The sequence below is a fragment of the Periplaneta americana genome, chromosome 13 (genome assembly GCF_040183065.1).
Source record: "Periplaneta americana isolate PAMFEO1 chromosome 13, P.americana_PAMFEO1_priV1, whole genome shotgun sequence".
Classification (NCBI taxonomy): domain Eukaryota; kingdom Metazoa; phylum Arthropoda; class Insecta; order Blattodea; family Blattidae; genus Periplaneta; species Periplaneta americana.
In genome coordinates, this window is record NC_091129.1 from 150281430 (window position 1) to 150299075 (window position 17646).

Here is a 17646-nt window from a genome sequence, read left to right on the forward strand (position 1 = left end):
ATATATCCAGGTATTGGAAAACTGGCTTATCCCTCAGCTGAACGAATGGTTCCCAAATGGGGAGAAATATATTTTTATGCAAGATGGTGCACCTTGCCACACTGCTAGGAGAATCAAAACGATTCTGGCTTCCAAAAACATTCCACCTTTGCCATGGCCAGGAAACTCACCGGACTTGAATCCCATTGAGAACGTATGGGCCTTCATAAAAAGACAGATGGCAAAAGAATTTATTACTACCAGAGTTCGACTTAGTGAAAGGCTGATACATGTTTGGAATCACAATGAGAGGATCCAGGAAATAATACAGAAGTGTATTGTAAGCATGCCAAAGAGAACTGAAGCTGAAATTAAAGCGAAAGGAGGTCGTACGAAATACTGAAATTTCTGTAAAAATGAGGTGTGGTTGGTTATTTATCAATATTTCTTGAATTAACATAGTTATAATTGTAATTTTACTTAATATTGTTTAAAAATTAAATATGTAATGTGAATTCAAATTTCAAATGAGGAAGTAATATGTAAAGTATAGTAAAAATGTGAGTGATTATAATAATGTGGCCAGGTACTGTAAATCGGTTCAGTCATTATCGCGTGAAAAGGTAACAAACATCCAGACAGACAGACATACAAACAAAAATTTCAAAAAAAGCGATTTTCGGTTTCAGGATGGTTAATTATACATGTTAACATCAATTATTTTTGGAAAATCGAAAATTACCAGAAAAAGTTTGGCTACAGATTTATTATTAGTACTAGCCGTATCCGTGCGCTCCGCTCCACCCGTTAGAAATAAATATAAAGTAATTACATAATTAAAATAGGACATTTGATCCAGGGAACATTCGTGTTTGATAGAAGGATAAATCGTTTAATATGTTACTTAATTTAAATTATATTTAAAATATTAAAATGCGATCATTTTGATCCAGAGACCACTCATTTGGTGCAGTGACAATTCCTTTAACATGTTTCTTAATTGTTATTACCAATTATTTTTGGAAAAGCGAAAATTAACAGAAAAATTTTGGCTACAGATTTATTATTATGTTTATATTATATTATATTATGAAAAAGTGTGTTGATAACGGATGTACTCGAATTAGAAAGTTTTTAATTTGTTGTGGGAGCTCTTGAATCTCAGGAGGAACAACTTTTACAACAGCGCAACATAATCTGCTTGGCTCATTACCCATTTTTTTTGCATTGCATTTATTGCATATGTATTTTATGTATTTTAACACGATTCAATTGAGCATAGTTAAAATTTGAATTATAAAATAATGGATTGCTAAGCTAACGTACTATTACTGCATACTAAATCAATACACTCTCGTTGTTCGTTAATTCTCTGAGATAAAAATGAATATGTTCATAAACATTATTATAACAAATACAGGAAATGAATATACAGAATAACCTATCAAGTTTTCTGTGCATAAGAAACTATTTTAATCTTACCTGTCCTCAATTCACTCACAAGTTACTGTAATAACATTATAGCATTATGTCCATCCAGAGAAACTACACTTTCCAATGATGAAATAATAATTATTTATACAAATCGGTTAATTTAGCTTCATACAAACACAGAAACATTTTCTGTAGGCTATGTTTCATTGCTTTCGATTGTTGTGTCCAAGGCCCCTTATAGACGAAGTCATTTGTTTTTTAGTTCAATATACCGCCTTAGATGGCAGTTATTTTAATTTTAAAACTCATTTATCTCATTAAATATCAGTCCTATCAAAATTTTTCAGAGAATAAAACTTATCAGAAATCATTTTTAAAGAAACTTTTGTTATGTAACATATTTCACAAAAATCAATAATAAGCGAGATATTTCGATTTATTTAATTCAGGTCCCCTTATAAACCCCCTTTTAAATAACTTATTTTGAATACCATATAGCCTATAATCTAAGTTACAATGAACTTAATTTATATTCCAATTTTCATCGAAATCGGTTTAGCCATTATCCCGTGAAAAGGTAACAAACATACAGACAGACAGACATACAAACAAAAATTTCAAAAAAGCGATTTTCGGTTTCAGGGTAGTTAATTATACATGTTAGGACCAATTATTTTTGGAAAATTTAAAATTACCAGAAAAATTTCGGCTACAGATTTATTATTAGTATAGATAGATAAAAGATAATGGCCTAAACGCAGTTTTCTCTGGTAAGCTCTACAATTTGTTTCCATTACTGTTGCGTCATGTCGCACGAAGTATAACGTCCATACAGTCAGGGCTTCTAATTGTTTATTACGGGCGTGGAAGAAAGCTTGGCAAGTTGACTTGAAAGCAGTGTTATTGCAGTGCCACAAAACAAACAGAAACTACCGGCGAGCACTTTTCTGTGCGTGCAATATTGAATTGTGTATCAGCAGGCCTGAATGATTGAGCGGCTCGTGCAGGACATCACTCATTCTTTATTGCTTTGTCTTGCAGGTGAGTGAATCCGACGACCACGTGCTGCATGCCATGTTCTCAAGCAACAATTCACACTCAACCGGTGTGAACTGCAGCCCTTTTGTTATAAGGGGAACCTCCCACGACCAGATTCTTCCAGATCCAGTCCGGTAAAGTATGTATTCAGACTATTATGATGCTGCCTTATTGCCAGTTTCGCTTGGATATATACAGAATATTTCGTAAGAAAGTAGTAAACATTTGTAGATTGTTTTGCTTTACTTTTTGGTTCCTTTATAACTTTTTTTTTTTTCATTTCATTTACTATATTCCATAGATCTTACATGAGCAATGAAGCTTTAAGGGAACCAGGTAGTGATTAGGGGTAAAGAAATCTTATCTTTTATTTTGTGTTTTAAAAAGGTCAAAACTTGCTCTTTAAAACAATATAAATATTGTTGGGGTATTTCTGCAGATAAGCCTTTTAAATGGCCTCTTTAAATTTGGCGGTGTATGTAATTTATATATTCCTCTTTATTTAATCTATAAGTTGATATTTTTCAAACTTAAATGCATTTTTCTCTGAAACATCTTAATCAATTTACATGAAACCTTTACAGCGTTTTCTGCAGTCTGTGTTCTACATAGTAGACCTAAGGGTTTAAGAATATTACACACATAACACGAGGGAAAAAAAAAAATATATATATATATATATATATACATATATATGCCTTGAAAAAATTGCAAATAATGTTAAACAAATTTCAATATTTTTTCTGTTTCACTAGGAGTGAAATATTTAACTAAATTTTGCTTTAAAATTTGCAATATACATTACTAGATAACTTGAAAAAATACAAGGTATATGAGTGAAGATGGTAGAAAGTAATGTGCACCTGAAGGATGAGGTACACTTAGCGAAGAGGGAAATCAGGTTATCAGTTAGGGCCTTTCTTTTGCACTTGGATAAGGAAGTAATTAGTTGTCTTTTATACCACTGAATTCAGAATGATTGATTGTATAAGCATAGAAATTTTTATTCCATTCTGAGCACTGAAAGCCTAGAAATATTGAACTAAGCTTGTGTACTCAAATTTGTTAATTGCACAGGCATCACTGCCCACTCCCCTTAAGATGTGGAACAAGTCAAAATTTTACAATATTACAATTACAATTTTTACAGTTTTACAATTTTGTCATTTTCTACAATTTTTTACAATTTGTTTTACAATATTTTGGCGAGCTGTAGTGAGATGATGAGAGGCTCTAGGATTCGCCAAAAGATTACCCGGCATTTGCCTTATGGTTGGGAAAAATCTCGGTAAAAACCCAAACAGGTAATCAGACCGAAGGGGGTGAAATGAAGTGATGCCGAGGACTCGCCATAGACCATCCGGCTTCAGTCCCAATGTTGGGGAAGCCCTCGGAAGAAACCATTCAAAGAGACCAAATGGGGGATCCAACTCAAGCCCGAACGCAGCTCCGGATCAGCAGGCCAGCGAGTCTGCCGACTGAGCTACATCGATGGCTTTACTAAAAATAAACAGTACATAGCCAATCAGATTATTAAATTTACAAACGCAAACGATTATTCATCAGTTGATCTATAATATTGAATACAAAACAATTAAGTTAATTCAATTTAAGGCATAAACAATTCAATCAGTTTTAATATACAGAAATCGATAACTCATATTATGCAAATTACTTCAAATTACAAACAATTCATCAATAGAGCTATACAGATTTATATTCAATTTAAAGCATATACAATTCATCAACCAAAACTATAGTAACATATACAATACAAGTCCACACCTGTGGAGTAACGGTCAGCGCGTCTGGCCGCGAAACAGGTGGCCCGGGTTCGAATCCCGGTCGGGGCAAGTTACCTGGTTGAGGTTTTTTCCGGGGTTTTCCCTCAACCCAATATGAGCAAATGCTGGGTAACTTTCGGTGTTGGACCCCGGACTCATTTCACCGGCATTATCACCTTCATTTCATTCAGACGCTAAATAACCTAGATGTTGATACAGCGTCGTAAAATAACCCAATAAAAAAAATATATATACAATACAAAGTAAGCAGATTAATTCAATTTACAAGCATACTTTCATTAAGCTATACAAATTTGTACATAATCATAAACAATTCATCAGTTGAGCTATACAGACTACTATACCATTTACAGCATATACAATTCATCAATGAGCTTTACAGACTACTATTCAATTTACAGCATATGCAATTCATCAGTAGAGCTATACAGGCTACTATTCATTTTAAAAGCATATACAATTCATCAGCCAAACTATACAAACATAAGTTATACAACACATAGAATACAAATTAATTCAAATTACAAACCTTTTTCATCCGTTTATAAAATCGGATCATTACTGCTTAGATCTCCTAAAATTTGAGTTTAGAATCTCAGTTTCTTTCCAACAGAAGGAAGTTAATACTAAAGATCCATTGATTGCCGTTGATGTCATTCCAGTTTCTTAACAACCGGTGTGAACCGACCGAATGACATCACTGCCACATCCTGGCTCAGGCAAAATTAACTGCCAGATTTTTTTTCACCAACCTAGTTTGCTGTTTTTTGAACAGATATTTATCTTGAAATCGTGTCAGTGCACTACAGATGCTCTGCAGTATAACGTTCCATGAGACTACAGACGCCTCTGAAGTACGAAGTGGGAGAAGTAGAAAATGGGTCACAAAGGGCTTCAATGGACGCGGCATTTAAAGGACCTGAAAGGAGGCATGTTTTATAAATAATATAGATAAAAAATGAGGTACAATAGACGTCAATGACCGCAGATGTTAGCAAGATCTGAAAGGAGGCAACCATTTAAATTTAAATTAATGGGTTGAACGTGTTTTATAATTTCTTAAATCGGCACTAAATTTGTGCTATGCCATGCTTTAACAGCAGGCGCAGTCATAGCTGTAAATTACAACTTGATTTACTGTGCTTTTGTAGCTGTGTTTGATTTTCCAGATAATGATAGCAATATCTTAAAAGAGCCATGAAATCAAACGATCATTTACATTATTGTTTGTTAGTGTAACATGGCCTCGGGGCATTTAACATGAAAATCGGTGCAGCGATTTCTCATACCCTCGTTATACCGTGACATTTATTAATCACTCTCAGCGTAGCTGTTAGTATATAAATCACGAAATGGTGAGATAGGCAGCTAATCTTATATTCAAAGCGGCCGTAGTGTATATCAACACGGCACACCAATAACAGTCTACTACGCCAACCCTCGCTCCCATTTTCTCGTCATCACCTACAGGAGTAAGAACAAAACTCGAAGTTTGTTTTCTTCAAATTCCTTCTCCAGCAAGTGTCGAAACGTTAATGCACTCCAGTACAATGCTTTGTACCCCATTATACTGTCTGACAGTATATCTTTAAGCACTTTACAGCAGCCGCGGCGAAAATGTGACTCACGAGCACATTGTGGCTCGCAGTGCTTTTCTCTCGCTTCCTACCTACAACCCCCACCCTCTTACTCACTGGAGTCAAACTCCGTTCTATTTGTATTTGTCTCGGACCTGCGAGTGGCGTATCGTCGCAATATCTCTCTCGAAACCATGTACCTCTATAAAAAACGAAAGTTTCGAGTAGGATGGGAGGATGCATTCTTTTGTTTACAATATAATGAAAATATTAAATGTATGATTTGTTCACAAATATTACTAGGAAAACGGTTGTATAACATAAAACGGCATTATAAGTTACTACATGTTACTGATGAAACATTAAAAGGTTAAGTATTATTATTATTATTATTATTATTATTATTATTATTATTATTATTATTATCTCTGTACGTCGATTCTTTTACAGCAGACGTACGAATAATGCGGTTAGATTTTCAATTTAAACTCACAGATTTACAATGTGACGTTAAATGAAAGCTAGATGTAAGGACTTGACAGATATTGAACTTTTCAAATTTTTGGAAAAAAATAAATATTTGAAGCTTCGTTCTTTCGCTTGCTCTGTTGAAGCCATGTTCGCTGTAACTTACGTTTGTGAAAAATTATTTTCAACAATGAAAATAGTAAAAATCAAATTTAGATTACGACTGACAGACAAATACCTTCGTGATCAACTACGATTGGCAGTAAGTGACGTAATTCCTGATTTTGAAACTTTATCGCAGAGACATTCTGAAGATAGTTAATTTTCGGTTGTGGTAATGTGTCCTATGTTTTCTTGTTCATTTCTTTCTTCGTTACACGTCCTAACATTAACTTCCCCTTCGGTTGTCCGCCTCCCTCCATAGGTGCTATGCACGTTACAGCTTACACAGTGGCTCGGCGCACCATGGCCTTTTCGAAACGGCTGCTTTACAGTGATACAGAGATCTACAAGTTTAATTTTATCCTCTGAATCTAATTTTTTTTTACACTACACCATATATCTCCATTGTGAGGGGATACACATCCCATATAAATCGTAGTTACATTGATCTCGAAATGTTATTGAGCTTTTGACGAGCAATAAGGTATATACATAGGTTGGATAAAAAGTAATGGCAACAGTTCGGTATTTCTGACATGGCTTTATTCACAGGAGTACAACATTTACGTACCTTCTATATAGTCGCCCCTCCCTTATTTATCACCTTTTGCCAAATGTTTGGAAGGCGTCGTACACCATCAGCGCGTCCATCTTTGTTGATGTTCCGTACTGACCGCCCTAAAGCACGGATAAGTTCATCTCTGGTATTGTACCGGGTCCCTCGCAGTGGTTCTTTCACTTTGGTGAAGAGATCGTAATCGCATGGATCATATCGGTTGAGTACGGTGGATGTTCCAGTAGTCCGCGTTTTCCGTCTGCCTTGGAGGTACAGCGTGGTGCAGTATTACCCCATCAATATCATACGCCACAATGAACATCTCCTTCACAGCACTTTGTGTAGGGTCCACTTTCTTTGGACGAGGAGAACCGGGATGCTTCCATTCATTTGATTGGCGTTTCAAGTTTGGTTCATACGAGCGAGTGCAGGTTTCGTCCATAGCGACGATTCGTCCAAGAAAGTCGTCACTTTCCCTTTGGTACCGGTGCAACAAGGCCTTCCCGGAACGCTTTAACCCATCGTGCAACTGTGCGATATGGCAACGCTGCATCGCCACATGCTTCACGCAGTCCCTGAAAACATTATTGTGCACTATGACCTCGTGCCATTTCAATTTTGATCCAGGAACGTTGCTCTAGTTTTGTAAGGATGGTCTTAGGGCTCTCGCACTATCCCTATGAAAATGAACGTTCTACACACTGCAGTAGATTGATGGAGTACTGTCGCCGCTGGCTGCACTAACTCATAACAGTCCTTGTTCATGTCCACACAGCTGGCAGCTCTCGAACGCACCATCGTCACGTGACAGCAGTGTTGCCATTACTTTTTATCCAACCTATGTACATAAATATGGAACTAAAATATGAATTCTCTGCATTTGTCTGGACCTAAATAAAACCAATGCAGTTTTTTATCATACCATGAGTGAAGGTCCCAGATTATTAAACAAATTTTATTCTAATATTATTTTCACCACGAATCCTCGCCGAGTTAGTAAATAGTACATTATGCAACGAGCCTATAATGGTACTAATTAAGACGCGAGTATGTTTATGAAACGAGCGCAAGCGAGTTTCATAATTTTCATACGAGCGTCTTAATTACCATTATAGTCAAGTTTCATACGACTTTTTATGTTCGTCCATGTTTCCAACTTGAAATTATTCATAAGTATTCATATAATTCTAATCCGACTGAGGAGCGGAACTGACCTTGTGCAATACCTCGTAAATTGTGAGATGTGCGCAGACGCGAAAGTATTGATTTTTTCCGAGAAACAAATGTTGACATTGACCTTGATATAATCTAGAGAGTAAAATAAACATTAATATTGATATAACCTTGAAATTGAATTAGACATTGAAAAACGAGATGACAAATTGAATTTATTTGAATATTATGTACAATTAACGCTAATTATTATAGTAACAGAACTGACTTTATTTCAAATATAGGTGATTTATTGATTTATTTTTGTCTTTCGATTGCATATCCGAGAATAATCGATACTTGCGCTTTCATATTGCTACAATGGTATTTTCTGATTGGTGGAACACCTGAACTTTAACGAATAGATGTACTTTAATGAGGTCCATTAAAGGGGTGCTACCAGGTGTATAATTACTACATTCCGGCATGGTCGAGCATAAAAAATTAAAAAAAAAAATGTATTAGATTCATAGTTTGGGTTTAAACATATTAAACGCTTTTTAATCTGTATTTACTCTCAATTTTAATTTTATTTTTGTCTGTATTGGAATCCTCTCCTGAGCACGAGTCTTACTCATTCAGGAGTGGGCTGGTTTATCTTACACTGCATTAACTTGCATTCATTTCAAACTTACTAGCAATAGAATAAATAAATAAATAGATATTGAATATCAAATACTGTCTGGATGATGTTAAGACATCTGCTTAAATCTGTGATAGAGGATAAAGATTTGAAAACCATTCTTTAGAGGACCTATTTTATAAAGAGTTTCTTCCCCATGATATCTTAGCACACTGCAATCTATTGGTTTATTGTACCTGCCTTGATCACATAGATCGGCAATTCTCATGTCAACATATAAAAGAGAGCAATCACCAGGATCTTCACTGTCGATTTTTTTTTTATTTTAGTAGGTTATTTTACGACGCTTTATCAACAGCTTAGGTTATTTAGCGTCTGAATGAGATGAAGGTGATAATGCCGGTGAAATGAGTCCGGGGTCCAACACCGAAAGTTACCCAGCATTTGCTCATGTTGGGTTGAGGGAAAACCCCGGAAAAAATCTCAACCAGGTAACTTGCTCCGACCGGGAATCGAACCCGGGCCACCTGGTTTCGCGGCTAGACGCGCTAACCGTTACTCCACAGGTGTGGATTTCACTGTCAAAAATTATTTTTTGGTAACGACCGCTAAATGGAAGTACTCCTGTAAGCTAAAGAAGTCTGGACACCAAAACATTGCCTAGTGGCGACTACAGTTTAAGGAGCGCTGGCTATAGAATGGCGTCAGTTGTTTACTTTACCGATGTATCTTCAGGTTCGAATGCAGAATGAAAGGCGTTGCCTGAAGGAAGCTCTGTTCATTCTAAGTTTAATGGGTGCGGATTTTGTATTGTAAACCTTTCGTAAGGAGTTCAGTTGTGATCTAGTGAATGTACTATGAAGATACATTAAAATTCCGCCAATAAAATCTGCAACTTGGTCTGTAAAAACTTCAGAGATTACTATTTTTCAGTCAAGGATGAACATTTACGATGGTGTAAAGTGTATAAGTTAGACATAAAAATTAATAAGCGTCATTATTTGCAAAAACATTGTGACTTTAAAAACACATCGAACATCTGAAATTGTTTAGTGGTTAGATTTCGGATCAATCCATTTTTCTATGGCTTTATCTGATGCTGATACTGTATGTGCGAATATTCCGTTCCATAATCTTGAGAATCCTTACTTACTTACTTACTTACTTACTTACTTACTTACTTACTTACTTACTTACTTACTTACTTACTTACTCCGATCCTCTTCTACCTTTTGGTGTCGAGATTTTGCTAAGAGCTCGCCATTGTTGAGGATCCACATTTTTTAAAATTCCATTGAAAAGTAAATGTCCAGAAAATTATGAACTCCAACAACCATGTGTACACAATATTTACCCTTGTGTCATGAAATAACTTTAAATAATTGCATACGATCAGCTGTTGATAACAATAAAAGGGTTAGACTAAAACTGAAGAATGTTGTTGAAGAACATCCTGCATATTCGAAACTCTTTGAAGTACAATATGAACCAAATGGTTAACAGGTACAAGATTATAACAAATAAAAACTATTTCAAATTCTTACCAATAACATCGTGTGATGTCGAAAGAACATTTTCTTCTTTGAGTGACAGTCAAAACAAGTTTATATTTGACTATTACACTTTTACTACGTCATATTACTTTTGACCAATAAAACGGTACGAAAGGACATCTTTCAACCAACTATGGCTGCTTATCGCACAATTTTATCGCTTCCTAGCATTTGTTTAATTTTATTGCTACCCTAGCATTTGTTTGTTTTTATCACTACCCTAACATTTGTTTCTTTGCCAACATTTCAAACTGCAAATTCTTTACGGTACTATAAAACATGCTTTGCGATCGTAATTTGTTTCCCGCATAGATAGTCGACTGAAAATGGCGGCTTCGTTAAAAAATTTTGGTGAAGGTAACATTAGTGAAATATAATTTTACTAAGTCAATTAATATCTGTTTTGTTATATTAGAGTACTTTATTTCTTATAATCTTTATATACTTTCTTCTGTTTTATCACCTCCCTACCACTTGTTTATTTGTTTGCCAACATTTTAAACTGCAAATTCTTTACGGTACTATAAAACATGTTTTGCGATCGTAATTTGTTTCCCGCATAGATAGTCGACTGAAAATGGCGGCTTCGCACAAACATTTTGGTGAAAGTAACATTAGTGATATAGAATTTTACTAAGTCAATTAATATCTGTTTTGTTATATTAGAGTACTTTATTTCTTATAATCTTTATATATTTTCTTCTGTTTTTATCATCTCCCTACCACTTGTTTATTTGTTTGCCAACACTTTAAACTGCAAAATTCTTTACGGTACTATAAAACATGCTTTGCGATCGTCATTTGTTTACAGCATAGACAGTCAATTGAAAATGGCGGCTCCGCTCAAACGTTTTGGTGAAATTAAATATAACCTTCCCACTAGTCAGTGGAGTGTTTCTGGTCTTTTGTTTGGTGCACGTGGCACACTTCCTAAATTCACATGTAATATTTTAAAAGCACTCGGACGCCGATTTTTTTAAATAAAAAAAAACTTTGTTGAATATTCTTAAGGATTCAATCAAAATATTACATTACCATTTATATTTTGGCCATTGATGATTCTGTTGGGTTTGCATTTCTCTGAATTTTTTACTAAACAATTCCTGTCTTTCTAAATTATTCTGTAGTGCTTTTATTCTGGATCTTTATAGTCACCCTCATTGAGGGCAGATTATTTTCTTCAAATATTTATATATAGTGGAATAGAATTTCAGTAAGTCACTTAATATTTTATTGTATTAGAGTACTTTATTTCTTCTAATCTTTATGTAGCCTACTTTCTTCTAATCGTGTAATAGTCATTGAAATCCTGCTCGAGTTGTGATTTTCTCTAGATAAATCAAAACCTCTAGTGAGATTACTGTTAATAATTTACGAATACAAACAGTTGTACATTCCAACAAAATTAGTGACTAATAAAGAACACCATTTTTATTTAAAATGTAGGTATCACCATTCTCTACAAAGAAAGATTGTAAGTAGCTTTCGTAAATGTGTGTTATATCCTATTAATTGTTTTAGTCACCTGATTATAAGGAACAAAGTTTTGAGTGAAGCATAGCAGTTCTCTGTAGAAGTCTCTGTACCTCCTTGAGTTGATGTAAACAACACGACTTATGTAATAGCCCTACACGACTTTTGCTATTTTCGACTCTATGGCAATGGTGGGTATTCAGCGTATTCCGAATCTCACCGGTCCTGTGGCATCAATGACGTCACGTTAGAGCGAAATAAGGAACAAAACAGCTGGAAGGATCGATGCTGTCATGGCGACTGTACAAGTTGTTGTCTGTGCTACGCTAGCAAAATTTTGCGAAATTTTCGTACTCCCATCTCGTTCAAAGAAAAGAGAGCATAAACAATTTATTTCTTGAACCAGTAGTAATAACGGGTCCGTTGACATGTTCGCTCATAAGCCATTAACATATTGTTTTTACGTTGTGCTCATTACAAACATTACAGCAGAACTAAAGCAGAACACACCGCCATGACACAACAGTGCACGATGTCATTCGTCTGCTAATTCCCGCCCTATACAATCAGATTCACCGATGGCGGCTGATGGAGACTGCCAGCACCTCTGCAAGTTGGTGGCACCGGTGCGACACCGGTGGAGCATCAATGACGTCATCGGTGAAATTCGGAACACCGTGATGCCATCGGATTGCTCACCGGTGAGATTCGGAATACGCTCGTTCCTGAGGCATTGCCGCAGTGACGTCAGACCTCAGCGAAGCATCAAACTTACCCCTTACCTTCCCCTTCCCCTTCCCCCACTCCATGAAAATACTGCGCGTGTACGTGGCGGATTATACTGGATTGCTGTACTTCGGAGCTTCATTAGTGATACAATGTCTTTCGCAGAATCATATGAATCGAGAGGATATCACACTTACAAGAAAGGCGGTTCTTTTATTTCTCATGTTTAGGATTAGTTACAAATATTCAGGACGCTAACTTAAATATGTACATTCTTAAAATAGATCACCTGTTATAATAATAATAATAATAATAATAATAATAATAATAATATAATAATAATAATAATAATATAATAATAATATAATAATAATAATATAATAATAATATAATAATAATATAATAATAATAATAATAATATAATTATAATAATATAATAATAATATAATAATAATAATAATAATAATATAATAATAATAATAATAATAATAATTTATTTTAGCTGGCAGAGTTAAGGCCGTAAGGCCTTCTCTTCCACTCAACCAGCAAAAAGTGTATATACATATGCATGAACTTACAAAGAATTCAACAATTTGATTTAGATGAGAGTTACATGTATACAAAAGTTATTTACAAATTAAACAACAAAATACTATGAACTATTAATTAAACACTGAAATAAACTGTGTAGCAGAATTAAACTGAAATACATGGAATGTTAATATATTTCAAATAATATTAGATAATAGAAAGAGATTATTATGAGACAATTTTGAAAATACAGCAGTATCATGATGATGTCTAAAGAAAGAAGTAACAATGTAGTCAGTGATAGTTGAAATCAGTATGATTGGAGTGAAATGCTAATAAGGTTATCTTTTAAGCTGTTCTTAAAGGTGTTTATTGTCTTGCAGCCCCTAATACTTTGTGACAAGGAATTCCATTGACGCGAGGTGGATATTGTAAAAGATGATGAATACGAGTTCAAAGAACACAGATTCAGTGATTTTCAAAGGATGGAGAAAGATTTCAATATTTTTGCCACACCTTTTCATGTTTAAATTAAATGTTATCCCAGAATTGCAGTTAGAGGCACTGGATTTGCAGAATGATGGCTTCTTGAAATCAGAATGTGAAGGTCTACTGGGGGCTAAATTTTTTTTAAAAGATGTCCAATACTACATGTCCATTGCTTAGACAGGTTACTTAAAAAATAATGAGTACCGGTACCGTCATTTCCCATAAATATGGTCCTGGAACATAACTATTGTCCACGATACAACTAATCAAATTTTGTACTCCATAACATAGTACCTCGTTTATCTATATTTTTGCTGTACTGTAGTTTGAATTCAAGTCACTGCAGCTATCTACGAACGGTCTATGTTACTTCTACAATGATCTTTGAATGGTTGTATCGTGGACCATAGTTGTGTTCCAGGATCATAGTTATGGGAAATGACGGTATGTATTCATTAACCTACCAGTGCGAACAGCTGTTTTCTAAAATGAAATTATAAATTCCAGCCACAGATCCCGCTTAAGCGATGCTCATCTCCTTGCGCAACTGAAAATAGCATGCACAAATAAATCCCAAATTCGAAGAAATTGCTTTGAAAAATGATTAATTAAATATCACGTGAATGGACTATTCTAATTACATATGGTAGGTAGGAGTGTAGTGGCGCAACTGTCTGTAAATCCGTCACTGCAAGGTAGAGTGAAACCCCTCCCCACAGTATGTAGTTGTCATTTAAATCCTGTCTTGTGGGTTGCGTCCATTTTGCCCACCACTGGTCCACGATATATCTTATCTTCTTATATATATATATATATATATATATATATATATATGTATATATATATATATATATGTATATATATAATTTGAACTGGTAATGGAAATTACGGGAAAACGGCTGAACGGATTTTAATGAGTGACCCCTCATTTTCATGCCTGGCATCCAAAGTTTTTCGGAAAAGTAGTAGTTTTCAGTGAAATGTCAATTTTCCTACATAATTTTCCAATTTTCCAAAATCCATCTGTTGTCAGTTTTGAGAACTAATTTTATTGAATCACGGCCGACTTGATTGAATTTCAGAACAAAACACACACTACAATAAACAATAGGCTATTACATGAAGGCCATGATCTGCAGGATTGCCGACGTATTTAGAGCTCAATTCAATTTGTTATTAAAAACTTATTCTGCAGTGTATAATTTTCTGAGTAGGCTTACAGCTGTGTATTGGATATTCAAATCTACGAAACTTGAGGTGGTTTGATGACATTATTACCATTAGAAATTAAATATTATTATAGTTAATATCATGATGCATTTTTTTTCATTAATCGTACATAATATTGATGCTATATGGATGACATGAAAGTGAAACGTTTTGTGGTTATGTAAGTAAATGTAGAGAATATCTTAATTTAGATCTTCATTTCTATAATTTACTGAGTGGCTGCTATATACAACTACAAAACTTAAGTAAGATAATAATATTGTTATTAAAAATCAAATATTTTTATACTTATTAGCCCAGTGGGGTTGGGTCTTTTTCATATACTAAATGGCGGTGTAGTGTAGATATTGATATGTGTCATTGTCTTCAGTATTGGCTCGAGAGAGCGCAAAAGTTACAGTTCCTAAGGAAAGATCAAAAGGTATTACTTACTGATAAAATAAGAGGCCTATAAAATTTTGTAATTTCCAGATCATTTCAGCAAGATCTCTTAGTAGGATAAAATGATTTTACGCTCTACATTTAAAGTTCTACATGCAGCAGCTATACGAAAATGCTATTGTTCGAAAGCTTAGCAAACCTGACATTTTTTTAACTTTTGCCTACAATGCACAATGACCTGAAATAGCTACTGCTATCGTCCTGACATTGATACTTGCGTTTTCGCGTTGAAATTCAAAAAGTGAATTTGGATAGGTTCAAGAAAAAGTATTTTGCCTAAAAAAATCCATTCAGAGGGAGTATGTTTGATTATTATGGAAGCAAATAACTATTAAAAAGACAAGTATTCTTCATTGAAAATAAATCTGAAAAATTTTTATTTGAACGTCTAACGAACTTAATTTGCAGCAGTATTTGCTGCACAAGCCACTAGTAATATTAGAAATTTCTTGCTAGTCTCTCTTCAGACCGCAACTATACACGTTACTATGGAAACTTAGAGCATACTAATGTAGTTTGAACTTAAATGCGGATGACTTACAGCCCGAAGTCCTCGTTCTGGTGCGAGGCGTAATCGTACACCTGAGGGCGTGGTCGCCTCGTCACGATAGCGCAAGCAATCGGATTTGATACCGCGGAGCTACGAATTTCCTTCTACCTCAGACTGTGGATGATTACGTGTGAATAGGCCAGATTCTTTCCTGGCCGTACCTGTTCCTGCTAGCGGCTGGCGTCATGCAACGCCAACGGAGAGTATGAGTAGTATAGCCCAGAGAACGCTTTCCCACCTAAAGATCAAGCCTGATAAATAATGAAGAAATTTTGATTGAGAAAAATTATATATCAAAGATTAAAATTCTGAAGTTAAATATGAAATAATTTCGAATGTTTTAATCTGTGATAAGATTTAATTTCTTTGACGTTTCCGAAATATACTAAATCTTAGTTATATGTACAGGGACATCATTTTACTTTTACTAACATTTCAATACATTAACCTAGTTACACCTTTGGATTAACGGTTGAGAACCGGAAACACTGTTTGCTACCCCCTTCCACGACTGGAGTTCGAGTAGTAGTAGTAGTAGTAGTAGTAGTAGCAGTAGCAGTAGCAGTAGCAGTAGTAGTGTTTAAGAAGGGCGCGTCAGCTGCTATGGCTATTTGCGCCCTTATCTAAAATTCTTAATATAACAAAGACATAAATAATATAATAATCATAGTGTTAAAAGAGCTAAAAAGCGTTGTCACGGTAAAACGAGGCACACAAATGCAGTATACATAAGGTGATTTCTACACAATCATAAAAGTGAGCAATTCTACGACCGTAGGTGGTATTCAAAACGAACAAATAAAACAATAAAACTAAGACCACCAGAGATATATTGTGAATCATATTTTAAAAACAATAAAATTTTATAAAATATTCGGATATATAAAGTCCGAAATGTCAGCAATGTAAAATCAAATATAAAACAACAAATGTAACCTCCGGATGTAAAGGGTCCGGAGGATAAGTAAAACGGATCAATAAAAAACTAAATCATCTTATCCAAACCAGTATTCGATAAAAAAATCTCAGAACTGCATTTGTGCAATTAAAATCATTTCCAAGAGCGTCACGTAGTGTCGGCCGAATTCCATATTGCCTGCGGGCACAGTCATATTTTCTGCAACGCAATAAAAAATGTTCCACCGTAAGTGGCACACAGCACATATCACACTCCGGCTGAGGCTCGCCACGTAGGAGATGGCCATGTGTCAGATGACAGTGGGCAATTCTCAACCGGGAGAGTAAAACCTCCTCGTGTCGCGACGCTCTTGTGGACGAATCCCAAACTCGAACAGTATTCTTTATATTTCGTAATTTATTTCCCACTTGTGCAGACCATTCTCCTTCCCATTGCCACCAAATTTTATATTTCAAGTAGTTTCGAATGTCCTGCCACATCTCGCGCCAATATACCAGAGAGCCATTCAGTCTGGAGTTCGATGATACTGGCGTAAAGTATAAACAAATTACTTTACTAGTTATAGAAGGGAGAAAAGTATTTCATCCATTTACGTGTCCACACCTGTGGAGTAACGGTTAGCGCGTCTAGCCGCGAAACCAGGTGGCCCGGGTTCGATTCCTGGTCGGGGCAAGTTACCTGGTTGAGGTTTTTTCGGGGTTTTTCCTCAACCCAATATGAGCAAATGCTGGATAACTTTCGGTGTTGGACCCCGGACTCATTTCACCGGCATTATCACCTTCATCTCATTCAGACGCTAAATAACCTAAGCTGTTGATAAAGCGTCGTAAAACAATCTCCTAAAATAAAAAAAAATCCATTTACGTAAACTAGGAAATATCGGGATTTTGAGTTTGACCATTTTCATTAGGTTTTTGTTT